This window comes from Cryptomeria japonica, chromosome 10 (assembly GCF_030272615.1).
Source record: "Cryptomeria japonica chromosome 10, Sugi_1.0, whole genome shotgun sequence".
NCBI lineage: Eukaryota > Viridiplantae > Streptophyta > Pinopsida > Cupressales > Cupressaceae > Cryptomeria > Cryptomeria japonica.
Window position 1 is genome coordinate 131282748 of NC_081414.1, and position 10214 is coordinate 131292961.

Consider the following 10214-nt stretch of genomic DNA (forward strand, 5'->3'; position numbering starts at 1 on the left):
TGACGATTTTTCGTGACAAGAGGACACAATGTTGATGAGGACTCAATGTTTGCAAGTGTTTAGACTCAACATGACTCAAAAGAAAGTGTGTTGTTTGATGTAAAATTGTTTTGCATACACTTGAAGACACAAAAGACACAATGTTTTGATGTTTGGTCTTGAATGTTTGATTGTTCAAAATAAGTCAAGCACAATTCTTATAGCCGGCCAAGACAATAGTTGTTGATCCCACATGGAGTTTCCCTCGAGGCTATGCTATTCGGAGTGGATACTTAGATGTTTGACCCCACTGGCTCCACCCTTGGCACTCACTTCTCAGGGTAGCCAAGCATCAGTCCCCACGAAAACTCCCCGTGGCAAACTTTGTATCTCTACTAAGAACTGTATGTGTGTGGGCTGCTACCAGAGGTTTGACCTCCTGCCCCAACAACTAGAAGGATTTTGGCTTCTAAAACAAAAAGGTGCTAGTAAGGGCATCCGCTTGTTGGCCATACATGCGACACTTTTAGCTCTGCAAATATAGAAGGCTCCCAGCCGGTAGGGGTTACGCCCTACAAATGATCAAATAAATTTGATCAAACGGGTTTACGGAGAGACATAGTGTCGGTATGAACTAATCAACACATGTTATCCATAATTTTCACCATGAATACAATTGTTTATAGTGGTTCGGAAGAGGATGGATTTTCCTCGCTACCACTTGGGTCGTTCTCTCCTCACTAGTAGTCCTAATGACCACACGGGGAGATAGGCCCTCTAAAGATGAAACAAAAAGAGCCTATTGCCCAAGACACAAAAGACACTGGTTCAATTTTAGTGCACCAATTGAAGTGTTTGCTAATCTATGAAAACAAAGCACACAATGAAAGATCAAAAACCCTTGCCAAGGTCCTGCAACAAATATTTTTTAGTAGTTTGGATTGTTTCAAATGATCACCTCTTCCTGCAAGCACACAAGTTAGGTAAATTTTAGATCCAAAAGACTTTGTGAAATAGGGGCCTTCAACAATGCATTTTGTTGACCAATTAAAAGATCTAATTCATCATAAAAAAAGACCACCTGTAAAATTTCAAGAGATTTCTAGAAATGTAAGAAAATCCAAAAAATTTGCCAATTTGCTCCAAAAATTAATTTTTTATGAAAAATCATAAAAAATTCATATAAAATGAAAAATCGATCCAAAAAATCTAAAATTTTTACTGGACAGTCCTGAGGGTCTTCTAAACCAGCATAAAAAATTCTTGCAACAAATCTGAATAGTTTGTGAGATATTAGCAAAATAATGCAAAACCCTAATTTTCAAAGATCTGATTTTTGAGGAAATATTTTACATCAAATTTAAAATCACAAAGAATAGATCCTATGTATGATTTGGAGATATTTCCAAAAATGAAAGAAAATCCAAAAAATTCGCTAATTTTCTCTCAAAATTAATTTTTTTATGAAAACTCATAAAAAATTCATATAAAATGCAAAATTGATCCCAAAAATTGGAAATTTTTACTAAACACTTTTGATAATGTTTATGACTTGCAAAAAACATTTGATGCCAAAATTCAAAGCCGTTTGTGAGATATGATCAAAATAATTAAAAACCCTAATTTTTAAAGATCCAATTTTTAGGGAAATATTTTGCATCAATATTAAAATCACAAAGAACCGGTCATGTGTATAAATCAGAGAGCTTTCCAAAAATATAAGAAAGTCTAAAAAATTCGCTAATTTGCTCTCAAAATTAATTTTTTATGAAAAATCATAAAAAATCATAAAAAATGTAAATGTGCTCCAAAAATTCTGAATTTTGGACTGAAAGCGCTTAATATTGTCTTCAACGTGCAAACAAAATTTGGTGCAAAAATTATAAGCCATTTGTGAGATCGGATCAAATATCTCCGAGATCTTGATTTTGTGTCCAAAACCCTAACTGCACAAGGTTATTCTCCAAATTGTTTTATAAAACAACAATATAGGGTTAGAAAAACCTGCAAAAAAAAAACATAGATCTAACAAAATTCCATGTCCCACCGGGCGTGCCAAAATGTTTATTGTGAAAATGGATAACAATATTGAAAGACTAAATGAATTCAACCACAAAACCCTAGCCTAACAACAACAAAGATCCACCATAACATATGAAGATTACCTAAGACAATGCAAATCAAATGAAATCACAAAGATTATACCATCACATGTCCACTAGGGTTTTGATCTCCATTCTTCCTATCTCCATTGATCTTGCTTGATATATTTGCTCTCAAATTTTATGTGCACAAGAGCTCAACAAAGAACGAAAATATGGTTGCAAGTAGGATCGCATATGAAAGATCGAATGCTAGGATGCTTGATTAGAATGTATATGTCCAAGGGTTGAATGCATAGTGAGGGTTTAATAATGAAGGAAACATCTCCTTATATAGAAGACATTATATGAAATAGAGGGATAATATTGAGAGGTGTAAAAGAGGTCGGCTATAATTAGAGGGTAGGTAAAGGAAATAATAAAATAATGAGAGGGTAGGTAGTGTATGAATTAATAGATGAATGAGATGTGTCATAGGTAGAAAAGGCTAATGAATTAATTAAATAAATAAAGATTTATTTAATTAATAGAGGAAGTGGGATCAATTAAATAAATAAGATATTTATTTAATTCAAGAAAAGGATAATTTAAATAAATAAATGTATTTATTTAAATGAGAAATAAGGCTAGAAGAGGATAAATGAATTAATTAAATAAATAAAGATTTATTTAATTAATAGAAGAATTGGGCTTAGATAATTAAATAAATAAAAATATTTATTTAATTAGACATGACAATTTTAGGTGTCTACAGGTACCTCTCTCGGACCACCCTGACATACTCTCCCGAACCACTAGGCAATCCCTGCCTCCGCCCAAACTGTCTCAGAACTCTACCTAGAAGCTATCTCTCCACATTGTAGGCTGTCCTACCAATGAGGTACCGTGTCATGAACACATATGACAATGCCTCCGCATCATCCTCCCACATCTCACACTCAATATACGACCTCCAGATCACTGTATTGAAGTCATCCAGTGCCCGCCACCACCACTCTAACTTCCCCAGGTGGGGCTGACTCATCATCCCTCCATACATGTATACATAGGGCTGATCCACTACTCAGAATCTCAGACTGATTGGTCGAGTCACAGGTAGATTCTCCCATGCCCAAATATGCAGTAACGTGATACCCACTCCCAATGAGCCCCTCCCTCGGTATGCGACCTCATGAAGATCTCGATATAAGTGCGATAGAACACATGGTCCCCATGCAAACTGGGTCTCGTTTGTAATCATCTGCTTGATCACCTACCCCCAACCAACGACAAGTCCATGTGATCGTCTATTTGGACACAACAGTCCCCCAACAATCCTTGATAACACTACTGGTAATGGCTCATACAAGGCTGCTATGTCCTCCTAGGCTACCGACCCATCATCAATATACACATCCTCCTCAAAAAATCGTTGTATAGCTGCTATCCCCCAAGATCGGTCATATGTCACCAGCTCTCCTTGAATGGAAATGTGCAACATGCGCTATACATCCTCCAGTGTAACTGTCATCTATCCCTGCACTAAGTGAAACATACATGTCTCACTATGCCATCGCTCTGCCAATGTTGTAATCAAACCGTGATTCATCCAAATCACGGGCATATACATCACATCGTATAGGCCTGTCATTGCAATGCAATCCACCTCGGCCTCTGTCAACCGATCGTGCAACACCTATGTGGCGGGATGCCTCTCGCGCAACTGTAAGACGTGAAGATCCTCCTACACAAGTGCATCAACCATCATCATCAGTTGTTTTGTTTCAAACTTTCTTAAGTTTAAACCTAGACTATCAACAAATACTTTAATCAAGTATCTTCGGGTCTCAATAGGTAAGCAATCATGACACACCTAGACTTCAACATACATTTATCCTAATGACCTAAGTCTCATCAGGGATGCTATGGTTCAAAAAAACTCTCACCTCATCTCTCCATCCATCCATTATTGACATCGAGAGATTTTTGGTCAAACAAACTGGGGCATCTATTTTCCTACACAAAAACGCTATCTTGCACACAACAGCGCTAATCTCCTAACAAACACTCTCAATCAACTAGACAATAGCGCTCAAACAACAATAGCGCTATATTGACTACACAATAGCACTACCTCACCACAACAGCATTCAATCAACCACCCCATAGCGCTAAACTCGACAAAAGCGCTAAAACCACTACACAATAGCGTCATAGCGACACAATAGCGCTAATCAAGTTGACAACAACGCCAAAACACAGTTTTAGCGCTGTTGTGTCGACTCAACTTGGACTCAGCAAAAAACATATCAAAAATACACAAAAAATTAAAAATTCAAATTCACATATTGCTGGTCCGTAGTTGTCTGGCCGTTGGAATCGACAAACTCGCTCTAATCAGTGCTCTGTTATGGGAACCAACATCCTGACTGCTGCTTGCTCCTCCAAAAAGTCACTATCAGAGCTAAAATTTCACTATGGATGTGAATGCAAATGAGTCTGTTTTCACCCCTTTCTCCCCATATAAACCCGTCATCGTAACCCTAATTTTGCCCCGCTCATCGCCGTGGTCCCCATGAATTTCCCGAGCCTCCCATTTCTCCATTTTATCTCCGATTTCTTCTATTTTTTACCAGTATTGCTAACTTCTTCTCTTCTACCACCCTGCCAATTTTCATTCTTTTTCGAGAGATCGCCCGATTTTTCAAAAATTTTGGGCCCATCTCTCGAAGGGGCATACCACCCATTAAATTAACATTTTATGGGGCATTTCTTCACACCTATTTTTCTTTCTTTGAAACGACGTGATAAACCACACCGTCTCAAAAAGGGGCAAATGTAGTCACATAAATATGTCCATTTTAATTAAATAAATATTTTGTATTTATTTGATTAAAAAATCCACTAGCCATAAGTTAATTAAATTAATATTTAATTAATTCATCTTCAAACATTCTCCTATTAATTAAATAAATTATTGAATTTATTTTAATTAATTCATTAAACCAAATTCACAATCAATTAAATGAATAAATTCTATTTATTCAATTTAATCCTCTTTCCTCTTTTAAATAAATTAAATAAAACATTTATTTAAATCATTATCCCCCCCACTTGCATTTTCCTACAAATGCAAGTTGCAACCACAAGTTGAAATAAATTAATTTTATTTTAATTAAAATCCTATTTTCCTTCACCCACCAAATCCATTTGCACTCCTAAACCCCCTTCTAGATTCTTCTAAACCCTTCCTAATTAAAACGTAATCCATCCCCTAATTATTGTCACTTTCCTAAGCAACTTGGAGTCACTTCTCAAAGACTTCAAAGTCTTTGAAAAACATTTAATGCTTTGTGTGTTCAACAATTTAACCTCTAAAGTCTTCTAAACCACTTATGGCTCTTACATGACTATTTATGGTTAACCCCTAACTCAACCCTCATGTGACTCGTGTCTCCTCAAACATTTATTGTTTTGACCATGGTTATCCCTTTTACCTTTGCACAAGAGTTTATCCATTGGATAAAATCATTATTCTTTGGATAATGAATTTATTTACTCAACCCAACCTTGACCTTAACTCCCAAATTAACCTTTAGGTCATGTCGAGCATTTAATGCTTATTCCCTTTCCTCTCAACCTATCTCATATTGACACTTGTCATCCTGGGATTGGGTTGAAAGTCCTCACATGGATTGAATATCATTCAATCCCGACCCTTGTTGAGATTACTCAATCTCAGCCATCCATTGCTCCATTTTCCTTATAAATAGAGCCCATTTCTTCATAAACCAGATCGTGAAAACTTGTATGCATTTAATCTATCATGAATTTTAGAGAGAGCATTTAGTATAAATCACATATATTGTCATTTTGGACTAAAATAAATCTTAGTTCATTTCATAATATGTCTAATTAGTTTGTTTTACATTTGCATAGCATAGTTAAAACATTTCAATCTTGAACCTCCATAAGCATCCATAGTGCAAAAAGCTGTTGAGAGCTACACTAATTTGGAAGTTGGAGAGGAGAGGAACAAAAGAGAAGGAGCTAAGAGCATGTTAAAAGGCATTTGGAGATGTCTTGTGGTATTTACTTCCATAGTTAAATCCTTTATCATGTTTTTAGTGTCTCTTTTGATATGCCTGTTTAGATTAGTTTTTGGTTGATTAACACTAATGGTTTCTTGTGTTTTTGTGTGTTATACGACCACATGCTTTGATCTAACACTTGTCCATTTCGCAGAGCATCAACAACTATGGAGAGTTAATAATTCTTAGTCATGGAAATTAGTTATACTCCCAATATATGTCTCTTTGTTTGATCCATCTTCATTAATTTCATCAGCTTCTTTAATGGGTGAGAGAGGATTTTCAACAGTGTTGATGATAAATGGGAGAGTTTCTTGATTTGTAGATCCTTCTTCTGTGATAGAAGCTTCATTCAAAGCTTGCATGAGAGATAGAGGCAATATGTACCTTCTCTAGTTGGTACTATGTGTAGACACCCAAAATTGTCCAGTCTAATTAAATAAATATCTTTATTTATTTAATTATTTTAGCCTAATTCTTCTATTAATTAAATAAATCTTTATTTATTTAATTAATTCATTTATCCTCTTCTAGCTTTATTTCTCATTTAAATAAATACATTTATTTATTTAAATTATCCTTTTCCCTAAAATTAAATAAATATTTTATTTATTTAATTGATCCCACTTCCTCTATTAATTAAATAAATCTTTATTTATTTAATTAATTCATTAACCTTTTCTACCCATGACACATATCATTCATCTCTTAATTCATACACTACCTACCCCTTTCATTATTTTATTATTTCTTTTACCTACCCTCTAATCATAGCCGGCCTCCTTTTACACCTCTCAATCTTATCCCTCCATTTCATATAGTGTCTTCTATATAAGGAGATGCTTCCTTCATTATCAAACCCTAACTACTTGATCAATTGACTACTTGACATAGGCGATCCTACTTGCAACCACATTTCCGTTCTTTGTTGAGCTCTTGTGCACACATAAAATCTGAGAGCAAATATATCAAGCAAGATCAATGGAGAGAGGAAGAATGGAGATCCAAACCCTATTGGACATGTGATGGTATAATCTTTGTGATTTCATTTGATTTGCATTGTCTTAGGTAATCTTCATATGTTATGGTGGATCTTTGTTGTTGTTAGGCTAGGGTTTTGTGGTTGAATTCATTTAGCCTTTCAATATCGTTATTATTGTTATCCATTTTCACCATATACACTATGTTTGTTTCTCTTGGTGTGCTGGTTGATGACAATGGCACCGAGTGAGTATTTGATTCATTTGATGGTGCAAGTCCCATTTTTGTCACCACATTAACATGTGATGTCGGTGCCAAGGTAACCATTGACATGTTGTTCTGACTTGGTGACTCAAGATCTTCATTCTCATTTGTGATTGGCATTATTGTTGGTAAAATTTGGATGACCAGAGTATCTGGTCTAGATGTTCTTCTTTTTCTTGTTAGGCTAGTATATCCTAAGCTGCAATTCTTTGGATTTTCTGATGGTAATATGGGCTCTATGATGCCTTGAGAATGTGCCCCCAATCTTGTTGTGCCATCATTACCATGTCTTTGCAACATCTTGAATCCATTTTCATATTGTTCCAAAGGGAGTTTGACATTCGAGTTGTCATCTTAATCTTTATAGAGCTAGTTGTTCACATCTTCTTCTAAGGATTCTTCATTGAGTTCTCCCCATCTCATGAAAGAAAAAGAGTCTAAGAATTGGACTATTTCCTTTCCTTTATCTTTATTTTTCGGGTTCGGTAATGCTTTCCCAAATGATCTAGGAGACAATTGTCTTATTACTAATATTCTGGAATAGGAATATTCACCACACCCTTCATCCTTAATTTGGAGAGTTGGTGTTGCAGGTGTGCGAGATGATGATGCTGGTACATCTGAAATTTTTCAGAGATTCCATTTACATGGTGAGTGGAGCCTCTTGATTGATAGGGACTTGATTGTCTATTCTTGCTCTCAAGTAGTTATAATGCTGAAAAGGATTTGGATCACCATGTATTGTGATCTCAACACCATTATAAGGGAATTTAACACACTGGTAGAAATTTGATGGCACCGCGTACATGGCATGTATCCATGGGCGACCTAGTAGCATATTATATCCCAACTCTCGGTCTAGGACTTGGAATGCGATATCTGTGGTAATAGGTCTTACTTGCACAAGTAAGGTCACTACACCCTTGGATGGGCGTTCTTCATCATCATAAGACTTAACGTTGATTCTCTTGGTAGGATCAATATGATGTTGTGAGTAATCCAAAGCTTTGATTAGGTTTAAAGTGCATATGTTGAGTCCAACTCCACCATCTTTTAGCACTCTTCTGACTTTCTTTTTATGAACAAAAAGTTCTAGGTGGAGAGGATCATTGTGCATGGGCCTATTTGTTGATACATCTTTCTCTGTGAATGCCACCTTGGAAGTAGGCAAGTATTGGAATGCATTTTCATCTATGTCGCGAACAACAATAGATTCTTGGAAAGCCTTATCTAAGATCGCCTTGTGAATTGGGGAGATTTGAAGGAACTCAAACAATGAAATTTAGGCTGGGGTCTTTCTTAGTTGGTCAACCACATTATAGTTGCTTGTTGGTGGAGAAGGATTAGATGACACCCCTTGCAATGTGACCTTAGATCTGCAGGTGACAACTACACAATCTTGGTTCCTTGGGTTGACTGTAATTGTTGCCACTATTTCATCTCCTGCACTGATTGCATCGATTGTATAATTTTATGCTACATTTATATAATTTGCAGTGTTATTCTGTGTCCCTAATATGGAAGATTTTCTTTTGTCATGCTTACCAAATGGATCCTTGAATATGGTATGATCTATGTTGGCTAATCCCTTGTTAGCATCCATGATAATGTCACCTTGATTAAGGAGGTCTTGTATTAGATTTTTAAGTTTATAACAACTTGCTGTTTTATGGCCTTTGGTATGATGGTACTCACAAAGGTCATTGTCATTCCACCAAGTGATTTTGAATGGAACTGGCTCATATGGTCTAAGTTTTGGTAGAGTGATGATATTAGTTTGCATCAAATTTTTAAGAGAGGACTCAATTGGTTCTCCAAGGGGTGTATAATTCCTTCTAGGTGTATTGATCCTTGGAGGTCGTTGATGACCGGATTGGACCGCATTGGCATTTGTTGATGGTGTATTTCTACCTTGAGACTGAGCTCTATTGGAGACAAAAGAATCAACTGGTCCTTGAAGCGACACCACTTGTTGAGCTTTGTTGACAACATAGGCATCCACAACTCCATCACTTGTGACATTGTTGTTTTTGGACTGAAATTTTGGTTTTTCATTGCTTGAATTATTGGTTGGTCCTTTGTCTTTTTGATGCTTCAATATCCCTTTCTCTACTAGACCATTTTCACACTTTAGACCCTTTTTTGTGATTTCCTTGAAGGTATTTAAACATTTCATTTGTACTGGATATTTAACTTGAGGAATGAGGTTCTTAATGAAGATATCCACTTGTTCAACCTTTGGAATGTGACTGAGACATTTGTGGTATAAGGCTCTCCATCTTTGTAAGAATGAAGAAATTTTTTCACCTTCTCTTTGTTTGGTTGCACATAAATCCATTAAAGTAACTAGATTGTCTATAATGTTTGAGAAGTTTGTTATAAACTACTCAACCCACTCACTCCATCAAGAAATCTTTGGTGGTAAGTGTGAGAATCACTCTAATGTTGTCCCTCCAAGACTTTTAGGAAATAGACACATCAAATATGTGTCTTCATGAGCTACTTCAATACATGCTATGAAAAAATCCCTGGCATGATCTCGAGGGTCACCTTTTCCTCTATATTTGTCAATCTTTGGGGTCTCAAAATATGGTGGAAATGGTGGCATATACAAAGTCCTATCAAAAGGACAAGGAGAGATATCTTCCATGGTGTAGCTCTTCTTTTCATTCACTATTTGCATATTAGTCATTTTCCTTTGGAGATTCTGCACTTGCTGAGCCAAGATTTGTGTTTGAGTCAAAGGTGCACTGACCATATAGGTACTTCCCACAAAAGGATTTGTGTTGGAGTATACTGGAGCTTGCCAGAACATTGA